The following is an 11337-nucleotide window of genomic DNA, read 5'->3' as shown; positions in this document are numbered from 1 at the left end:
AAATAATAGCAGAAAGGATCATTTATTCGTGCTAATCTAGCGATATAATTCAGTTCAGTTCTTCGGACCTACTACAATTATTGGCGACTTACTGAAGGGAAAAATCGGAGCTTACAATAATGAGGCAGAGATATTGCAGCTAAGACAAAGTCAATTGAAGCCAGAACTGCCTTGCAGGGGACCAGAAAAAAGCAAAATAAAAGCATTTGATTTGCAAGAAGAACTTCCGTATCCCAAACTTTCTGTTTCAGAAACATTTTAAGAATCTTAAAAACTCGAGATGACAAAAATGGATCTTTCTTCTTGATTGGCGCGATATTGGCCGAATTGAACAAAGCGCTCCAGTCGTTTCTTTCTCATTCTAACTGGCGCCAATTGGACACACTAAGTGGCACCAAGTCCTTCTCCACCTAATCTTTCCAACGCAAATGATGCGTTTCTTTTCCTCTGCTACCACCAGCTGGTACCGCACTTTCAAAGCACCAAGTCCTTCTCCAGCTAATCTTTCCAACACAAAGGAGGCGTTCCTTTTCCTCTGCTACCACCAGCTGGTACCGCATCGAATACTTTCAGAGCCGGAGGGCTTGCATCCATTCGGTCGACATGACCCAGCCAACGTAGCCGCCGGATCTTTATTCGCTGCGCGATGTCTATGCCGTCTTAAAGCTCATACAGCTCATTGTTCCATCGCATGCGATATTCGCCGTCGTCAACGTGCCAAGGTTCGAACTTCTTCTTCATCGGATATGATCATCGTCCACGCTTCTGCGCCATACGTGCCGACAAAGGACGGGCATGATGAGATCCTTGTAGAGTGTTAGTTTTGTTCGACGAGAGAGGACCTTAGTACTCAATTGTCTACTTAGTCCAAAGTAGCACTTGTTAACAAGAGAAATTTTCCTTCGTTTTGTCCTCGTTCACCACCAGACCCATTCGCTTTGCTTCTTTATTCAGTTTGGAAAAGGCAGAACTAAAAGCGCGGTTGTTAAGGCCGACAGTTTCAATATCATCGGCTTACGCGCTCTTATAAAAAACTGTGCCGGGATACCAAATTCAGACATCGCGGCATATAGGTAACTTCTTTTCGTACTGTCGCAGCTTGAAATTGACAAAAAGATGGTGGATGCCGATTCTCCTTTCATGGCTTTTTTCCAAGACTTGGCGTATTGCTAATATCTGGTCGATAGTGGACTTTCCAGGTCTAAAGTCACACTGATAAGATCCAATCAGTTGGTTGATGGTGGGCGTCAGCCTTTCACACAATATGCTCTCTAGAACCTTATGGGCGATATTTAGAAGACTAATCCCGTGATAATTGGCACGGATTGCAGGGTCACTCTTCTTATGGATTGGGCAGAGCACACTCAAATATTTTGCATAGAAGCTGATGCATGCACCTTACCAGCTCCTCGCTGCTATATTTGAATAGCTTTAGCCGCGTTATTGCTATTCTCAACTCGTCATGGTCGGGTAGCGGAACGACAGTTCCGTCGTCATAGATTGGGGTATCGGGATCTTCACATTCTCTGTGACATGAGCAGCTCGGATGACAACTAACACTCCAAACATGGATTTCCTTTTTAAAATAATTAATAAATATTCATGACCTATTTAAATTTAAATTAAAGTTATTGTTTCATATAAAATTTATAGGTCTATAAAGCTTTAAGTAATTTATGGGTCTTTCAGTTGAAAATGGTCTAAGTCAATTCCATCTTCAAAAGCAACATTTTCACAGAAAATTTACACAAGATTGGCAAAATTCTAAATAAAGGTTCGCATAATGTAAAAATGTTTTTTTTTTTAATTTATTCAAATGGAATTCATTAAATATCTCGAAACAAGAAAAATATTACTTAGACCACTTTCATTAATTATCTTTAAAATTTCCTCTCAAAATTAGATTGCAATTAGCAATTCTGTCAAGCATTTTCTGTCGCGATATTTCTAGCCAAGTATACTGGTAGCATCCCATTGTTTGGCCATCCGACAGACCTTTTGCCATGCGACTTCAATCTGTTTCTCATAATTAAATGTGCATTAACAGAAATAAGATTTGACTCCGTGAAGCTGTGATAAAGAAAGAGCTATACATGTTTTTTTATTTTTTGTTTTTTTGTCGGGACAGACTAGCAAGTACAGCACTCAGAAACAATTAAGTCTATTGTACTGTACTCGGGTCCGCTTTTTAATTTTCGGCCTCCGAAGAAGTCTGGGTAGATCTTGTGATGCCAAGGAGCCAAGGTGGTCGCTTCTTAACACATCAATGCCAAAGACCTCAAGCCTGATTCGAGCGAAGGCATGGCAGGTGCAGAGAAAGTGGTCCGCCGTCTCATGGGCAGAGTGCATGTGCTTTGCTCATGAAAAGTGGCTGTCATCAATCCAACCAGCTGCCTACAGTCCCCACTGCTTAGTGAGAGAAGGAACTGCGACAATCGGTCGGACATGACAGGTAACATCAGTTTTGTCCATCTGCAGCCTTTCTCAGCCTACCAAGCTCGCTTGTGGGTTAGAGTAATCCGTTTACTAACCGTGGCTTTGATGGCTGCAGAAGAGAGTGACAGAACGGGCTGCGGGCTAAAGAAGTTGGCCTCAGCGCCCATTCTGGCTAAAGAGTCAGAGATTTTATTACCCGCGATACCCACATGTCCCAGGACCCATGTTAGTTTAACTTTAGGACCCGACATAGTTTAACCTGAATTTACAGTACTCTACTAACCTCGAAGTGGTTGAAGAGCTGTCTAAGGCCATGAGCGCAGCTTTGCTGTCGCTACATACACATACAAATCTGCCTCTCCATCTGTTTTCCACAATAAAGTTCATCGCTTCTTAAACAGCAAACCTCTCCGCCTGAAACACGGATGCGTGCATTCCAAGAGCGAAGTGTAGTTTTGTTTCGCTTGATTCCACGTAGACACCAGAGCCGGAACCGTGCTCGGTCCTGGAGCTATCCGTAAAAATGCGAAAACAGTGTGCACTTGGCATTCAAGGCCTCTCCTTGGATGAAAGCATCAAGTGGTGGTAAACTAACCAGATCATCTAAAGTCGGGCCTGAAGTAGTCAGAAAGGGCGCTACACGTTCTGATGAAGAAGACTTCCAGCACTGTTTCGAACAATAGAAGATGGAACGTTGTAGGGGTAGAGAAAGCGTGAATTTTGAATGCCTTAATAAAAAAACATGTATGAAGTTATTGATTTATTTACATAAAATATAATTATAAATGATAATATTAGATAATCGAGACAACTAGAAGCAGAGCCTAACGGCCTGGAATTTAAATAACGTCTACCGAAAAATGGGAGCAATGCGCGCAACCTTTGCATTAATGAACACTCATTTTGATAATAAAGTTTTATCATTTGAACGAGCTGTTCAATCGTGTAACTTGCCATAATGATTTGGCATAAACAACTGAATAATAAACAAAAGATTTGACAGATGACACCAAAACAAAATGGCTGCCACAGGGCGCCAAAATCGACCCGCGCCAATTGAAAAACCCTAATAATGCAATATTTTACCGCACCAGTATCGTTATTTAATAGCTACACTTCGTATACTCGAGGACTCTAATTCACATAATATTTATTAGTAACAGCCTAACGGCGGTATAAAGGATCTTTCACAAGGGATGCCTAGAAGTCAATAGTGAATAATTCCTAGACTGTATATTTTTTTGATGTAATCTTTGACACTTGTCAAGTAGACAGGTATAAAATTTTACACAATAGAACAAACAAAATAGTCGATCTTCAAAACAACATATCGCCAAATTCGTGATTTTTGTTTGAATGAGTCGACAGTTCAAAGGTTTGTGACAAAATTTCAAGAAACTGATGCTGTCGAAGATTGAAAAAGGATTGACAGACTAAAAACTGGACTTCTTTGCTGCTGACTGGCCGACTTAAAAGAAAAAAACTTTATCCCATTCGGATGACGAACTCATGTAAACCGCTTCTTAAATAAAGATGAGCTTTGCATTGAAGTTTTATCAACCAAAGATGAGAAATATTCACTGTGTTGTAATGGTTCACTTGTTGAGTAGGACTGGTGGTGGCCGTAACTATGTAGGATCGAATCTCCGTGCATGAAACACCAAAATGATATAAAAAGTTTTTTCTAATAGCGGTCGCACCTCGGGAGCCAATGGCAAGCCTCTGAGTATATTTCTGCTATAAAAAGCTCCTCATAAAAAATATCTGCCGTTCGGAGTCGGCTTAAAACTGTAGGTCCCTCCATTTGTGGTACAACATCAAGACGCGCGCCACAATTAGGAGCAGCTCGGACAAACACCCAAAAATGGCTTAAGCGCCAGTTATAAAGGTTTTTTGTTATTTAATTCGAGTCCTATTTCGCTCGCAAGTGCTGCAATCGCGCACTCAATTTTCGGCAGTAAAAATATTCGAAAAATATTGTTTTCTTTTTAATGCATATCTTACTTGGTATCTTTTGCATCTGCAAAAATGTGTTTAAAAAGTAATATTAAGAGTATTTTCAACTTAAATTCACAGTTTATGCTATTTTATATCCCACACCACCTCTGCGCTCCGCATGTCATATTGGCTAAGTGTAATCCGTTGGAATTTTTAAGCCAATAAAGAAGTGCTAAATGGAAACCAACCATGACGTTACACTGGCACGCTTTGAAGATACATAGTTCAGACGCACGAGGGTGCCATTTTTTTTCCAAAGTTGAACAACAAAAACAGGTTTTAGCATCGAAAATTACTTTAAGCATTTTCAATATCTGAGATGGAGCTATTAAGGTATAGACCTCCTCCTCATAGATATTAAGAAGTAGCTATTTACTAAAATATTTATTAATTAACAACTTTAATATTTCCATGCGTAGTTGCTTGTCTTCCATCGGACGCGTCCCCAGGTGGCGGATCGGGGAATGCTTGACAGATATGCAAGGTAGGTAGGAAATAAAATACCATTCGTGGAAATACCTGCATGGAGGTGCTGTTAGAATTCTATCTCCAAGCTAAGGCAGGTAGGCTAGCAACCTACTGGACAGATTTTGACTTGCTAACGAATCGATGACTACAATGCCTCGGAAATCAAAAGGAAGCCAGCCATCGACGACCTTTGGATATCGTATTAGGATTCAGATTTGATTCTGGAATATAAAAACCTTAAGAGATGCCGACACCGTCACCAGCATGAGCTGGAGATAGGGTGTCTAAGCTCCTAATAGGAGTTAAAGAAACCTATATATATATTCACTATATGAGTACACACTTTCTCTATTCCTATTCCTAGTGCATTTCCAAGCCGAGCGATGCATTTCTATTATATGATGGATGGCTCATTAATTCAATGTTCTCAGCGATTAAATGTGGTTGTTTAGCTCAGGGTGAATGAGATAACCGAGGGAGTGTTACCGAAGCTAGTCGTTTATGGGTTTATTCATGTGAGCTTGATAGCTCGTAAATTTGTCAGCGCTCGTAAGATTTTGTGCTCGAGGATCTCTTGTAATAGTATTGCTCGCAGAGGTAGAGCATAATACAATGCATTAGGGCATCCGGCATACCTGTAATACGCACGCAGTGTAAGCTTTAAAATTGTCATTTTATAGGCTCTTTGAGAGATGCAGCGATCAGCTCGGCAAATGATTTTCGTTTATCAACTCGCTGCAAAAATACTTACAGGCGGAAAGGCAATTAAGCGGAAGTCGTTAAAACAGGGGAGTTGTTTGACCCATAATGACCTAGTTAAGAATAATCCTTTGATAGCGCTGTTATTCGAACTGCATCAAAAATTTCACCATTTAGCTGTGTGTTATACCGAGATGAATTCTTTCCTCCCGCTTATCTACTTCAGCTTATTTCACTCGTACTTTAATCGGGAAGACAAATGTCCCTAAAGTCATTTAGAGCGAATTGTTCGCCACGAGTAGAATATTTCATAAGGGTCATAGCCAGTCTCTTAACTCTCTTAAAATTTCTGAAAAGTTGAAAGCAGGAAGAGTGCTGCTACTACTGGAATCTGGAAAGCCTGCCAACCAAAAGAAGTCAAATCACCCGATATCTTTCCTTTCCCCCGACTGACTTTCCGACTGTCGAGCTTTTGCTACTGCTATTTTACAGACAACACTAGAATCTTGCCACGCATCAGGACTGAAACGGTGGGGAGTTATCTATGTGGTCGAAAACTATCAGTGACTTCTCCGAGATCAAATGCCTAGTCAAGGAAGATTCAAATACCCTCTGCTCACATGCTCGTATCTCCTGTCTAGTATCGTTTATTTCTATGTTTTTAAACTTACCCGGCTATCATATGTTTATGGTTGTTTGGAAATTGGCGTATATTCTTACCTTTTCATTCTTTTAACACTCTTTAACTCTGCGGAACCTTACAGTCTCTTTTACTAAGTCTACAACTATCGCGTCCCCAACAAAGACCAACGAGGTCAAACTTGAGCCTAATATCATGTCCATGCCATACCAAATGCAACCAGAATACAGAATCGTATCGAAGTACGGAAAGCGCTAGTCGATAGCACATAGGGCAAAGGCAACTAAACGATGGTGGCGGTAAGCCAGTTCCAGTTTAGACGCTGCCACTAGAATGATGAACCTTGGTACGAAGTCAGAACGACCCGAATTTATATCCGATAAATAACTGTTACTACAGCAGAATCCCTCCAAAAAAGCATGGGACATGTTTCATGCTGTTGCAACAATTATGCAGTGGATGAAGTTAAAAACCTGTCAAAATATATAAAGGGTGGTTAAGTTTTTAGGACCGGTGTTGATTTTGAATAAAATACAATTTTTTTAGGAAATTATTGTCATTTCTCTTTTAGCAAGATAATATTGGTATGGCTCAATTACGTATGGAACAAAATATCGGCCAAATCGGTCCGATAGTCCAAATTTTCGATGACGCTGAGGCATAATTAAGGTTCTATGCCGTTAATGTGCCGAATTATCTCATCCTTTAGCTCTTGAATTGTTGCTGGTTTATCGACGTACACCTTTTCTTTCAAATAACCCCAAAGAAAGTAGTCCAACGGTGTCGTTGACGCTTAGGTGTGGTTCACACTCAACATTGGCCCTTTAAATTTAACCACCCTTCATATATTATAATTGGCGCGTACACCCTTTTTTGGGTGTTTGGCCGAGCTCCTCCTCCTATTTGTGGCGTTCTTCCACAAATGGAGGAACCTACAGTTCAAAGCCGACTCAGAACGGCAGATATTTTTTATGACTAGCTTTTTCATGGCAGAAATACACTCGGAGGTTTGCCATTGGCTGCCGAGGGGCGACCGCTATTAGGAAAAGCATTTTCTTAATTTTGGTTTTTTACCGAGATTCGAAGCTAGGTTCTCTCTGAATTCCGAATGGTAGTCACGCACCAACCTACTCGACTTCGACGACCGCCCACCTCTCAAAATACCGCATTTAAAACTGTTAGGGAGTGCCTTCAGATTCCAACAAAACATCACCTTGAAACCTTGGGCCATCGATTACGACAATTGAGGAGTAATTAAGCAGGGCTAATTACTGTAGCAGATTAAGCTCGTACCTATCCACAATTGGCTCGTATATACTCAACTGATACCCTGTTCCCACCCCGTCCAAACAGCATGTCTCCTGAGACAACCGATAGATGAGATTGGCTATGACGACCGATAGTTTCACTGAGCTTGGCAAGGCTGGGTAAACATACAACACCAACACCGGCATAATTTTGATTTTTTCTTTGAATTAAAACAACAAAAACCCGCCCGTTATTACGTTTTAAGTGCATTAACGTTAAAATAACGGGAAACCTTAAGGATAGTGCATCAGATTTTATAATATATTGGTTGCTCTCATAACAAAAATAGCAGCCCTCGTACATATTCAGTGCGTGCGTGAAAGTAAACATAAGAAATGTCAATGGTAAAACACACAACCAGTATGTAACACATTGATTGAAAAGTCCCGAACCTAAAACCCAGATGGCACTAGTTTTATTGCACTCACCTATTTTTCAGTTAGCACTAACCTTAAAAAGACAGCTATTAAAATTTCATGATATTCTAATCATTAATTCGAGAGTTATTGTTCCAAGAGTAACGCTACTTTTGTTATTTTCAAAACAATGGATCCAAAAGAATTTCATGTGTTTTAATTTTACACTTTTTTTACGGAAAAAATACTGCTATTACCTGGCTTGAAAAGTGTTATGGGGACTCCACTCTATCAGAAACATCTATAAAACGATGGTTTGCTGACTTCAAATGGTCGTAGAGACATCAATGATGCGCAACGTTCCAATGAGGCGATAATACCAGAAAGCATCAAAAAAATACACAACATCGTTTTGAATGATCGAAAAGTGAAGTTGTGCGAGTTAGCTGACATCATAAAGATAACAAAAGAATGTTTTGGCTTTATATTGCATGAGCATTTGACTATGAGAAAGCTCTAGTCAAAGTGAGTGCCGCCTTTGCTCACTGTTGATCAAAAACAAGAAGGTATTGATGATTCTGAGCAGTGACAAAACTATTATACATGAATTCAACTTCGAATTGCTCCCACATCCACCGTATTTGCCAGATTTTAATCTCAGCAACTACGAGCTGTTTCTAAAAAAAGCTCGTAGGTAAGAAATTTCGCTCGAATGAAGAGGACTGAGGGAAGGAACTGAGACCCATTTTGAGGCAAAAGATAAATCATTCTACAAAATGATGTTGAAATGTGAGAGCGGTGCTGGAATGATTGCGTTGTTTTTGACGGAAATTACGTTGAAGAATAAAGCTAATTTTCAACAAAAAAAACGTGTTTTCTTTGTTACGCCCGGGATTTTTTCAGCCCATGTGTTATGTATAACAACTTCAAAAGAAACTTTAAGACTTAAACAAATATTTGCTGTTCAAAGTATAATTCTTGTTGTTGTATGAGAGAAGCCGCATAAGCATGATAACATTAGATTTGAAGCTTAGTGATCTTGGAAGATAAAAGCAAATGCCATCGGCATGGCATACCCCATTGTAAAAACTATTACGAACCACGAGGGCTCGTTCTACGCCACCCTTTTGTACTACACTCGAAACTAAGGCAAAATGTAAGCACCACCACAGGTTTCGGATAATGAACAGTTAAAACGAAAAAAATGTCCTCTAAGTGCACGACGACATTACGAAAATATTGCCATGCGCCCTGTGTAAAAGTTTCGTATTTTCATATGAGAATGCAAAAAGAAAAATTCAATATTTCTACAAATTGTATATTTAATATTATTGAAAATATGTATTAATTTATTCATTCAACTATACTATAAAGGTGAATGTCTGTACGTTGTCCGCGCATCACTACGAAACGACAACACCAAATGACGTAAAAATTTTTATACATTCATATTTTCTTTCACCCAATGAAGGTTAGAGGCATGTTTTTATGATGGAACATCCTTCCCATAGCCCCCAGGCCGCGCCACCACTCTCATTCGTCACTAATAATCGAATATTTGCTTAAATTTAATCTAATAAATCTTAGTTTTTTCTATTTCCCACTATTTATAGCACTCTCTAGACTTCATAATCCGCATAAGTTGTTCAACTATAACCCAAATACAAAGTTCAAAAACGGTTTGAAATAGAAAATTAATAAAAATAATTTTGCTTGATATTTTTCTGATTGGTTGTTTTGAGTTTATTCAACGAGGCTTGGCAACGGATGCCGGGTATTGTAATATTATGGTTATTAATAAAAAATTATTTTCTATGAAATTATTGTTTATAATTCTTGTATATACATATCCTAAATCCCTCAAAACTACTCCTACGCGAGCGGGGCCGCGGGTTAAAGCTAGTTTACCATAATAGTCAAAAAAATGCAGTATTTCTATGAAAAAGAGATTAATGCTAGATATTTAGTTCAATCAAAAATAAATTAAGCTTATAATTTCCTATTTTCATCGTAATGAATGAAAGAAAGGGTAACATTTCTTATAGGGATAGAATATCAGATAATATCATACTAAGAATTTAGTTCAAAATTTCAATTAGTAATAATTTGAAGTGGTACTTTATTGAAGAAAAATCTAGGCAATTAAATTCTTTCAAGGTTCTAGAAATCGGAGCATTGGAAGCATAATTAGTTCTAACCATCCGTAACCAGTAAATATCATGATTCTGATATTGCAATTAATTGTCTCAAGTAGCGATGAGGCGTCAATCACTTATCACTCATCAAGTCGAAAAGAAAGTGAGGGAGAGAATAGTCTCTCTAACATCTAGTGTTTTTAGACGAATAAGCAAGCATCGACTTTTATAGGATGTAATTGGATCAGTGCAATTCAAAGAACGCAAAGCATGACGCACAAAAGCTTTCTGGGCACATTCAAGCCTACTAATATGACAAGCACAACATAGTCTCCAAATAAAGACGGCGTATTCCGACTTGGAATGCACTAGAGACGTATATAACAACTTTAGAGTATATGGATCAACAATGTCCGAACTAAAACGTCGAATAAACGCAAGTACGGAATATCATTGAAATGGTGTAGTTTAAGTGTCTTTGGACAGAGAATTAAGAGTCAAATACCACACTGATATCAATAATTTCAGTTTGATTGGATACCACTTCGATTGGATCGAACCACCAATGTGGTAGGAAGTGGGTATAAGAGAACAATATTTAGAATAAGAAACATAAAAACACTTGCTAATATTTAAATCTGACTTACTTCTTTTACACCAAGCAACGAAGTTATCTAAATCCGATAGGAGTTTGCTGTACTTGCGATCACTGAGTATACCTTTAAATCACCAGCATATAGTACAAAGGAAAATTTGCGTTATTTAAACCATAGCCATATGTATGTATATTGAATATAATGAAAGAGGACGGTTTGTGCTCCTTTTTAACAACTAAAGTTTTCGTACAACTAGCTACAGCTGATCTCCGGGCGCTCCTCTCAAAAAAGACTTTTTGCGGTGGTTAAAGTAATGTAGTAATTAATAGAAGGAATAAGTAAAATAAATTTTTTTGACAAAATGGCGTTTTCTAAAAAAAAAAATATCAATTTTGGACCCAAATTTCGGCCTTAAATGGTTTATAAAAAAAAATATTTATCGGTAAGAAAAAATCGTCCATTAATTACTAAAAAATATATTTAAGAAACTCGTATTAAAATTTGAGACTAATCGGTTTAGCCGAGAAATGTTGGTTACCGACTTTGAAAAGACCATTTTGAGAAACACGCGCTGCCGCTCCGACCTTGTACTTTCAAGCACTCTGAAACGCCTTTTAAAATTTGCGTGTAAATATTCGAAAATATTCACCGGAACGATATTAAATTTTCTGTGAGCATTCTTAAATATATGTACATTAAGA

The sequence above is a fragment of the Anastrepha ludens genome, chromosome 4, assembly GCF_028408465.1.
Source record: "Anastrepha ludens isolate Willacy chromosome 4, idAnaLude1.1, whole genome shotgun sequence".
In the NCBI taxonomy this organism is placed as follows: domain Eukaryota; kingdom Metazoa; phylum Arthropoda; class Insecta; order Diptera; family Tephritidae; genus Anastrepha; species Anastrepha ludens.
This window is presented reverse-complemented; position numbering follows the sequence as displayed.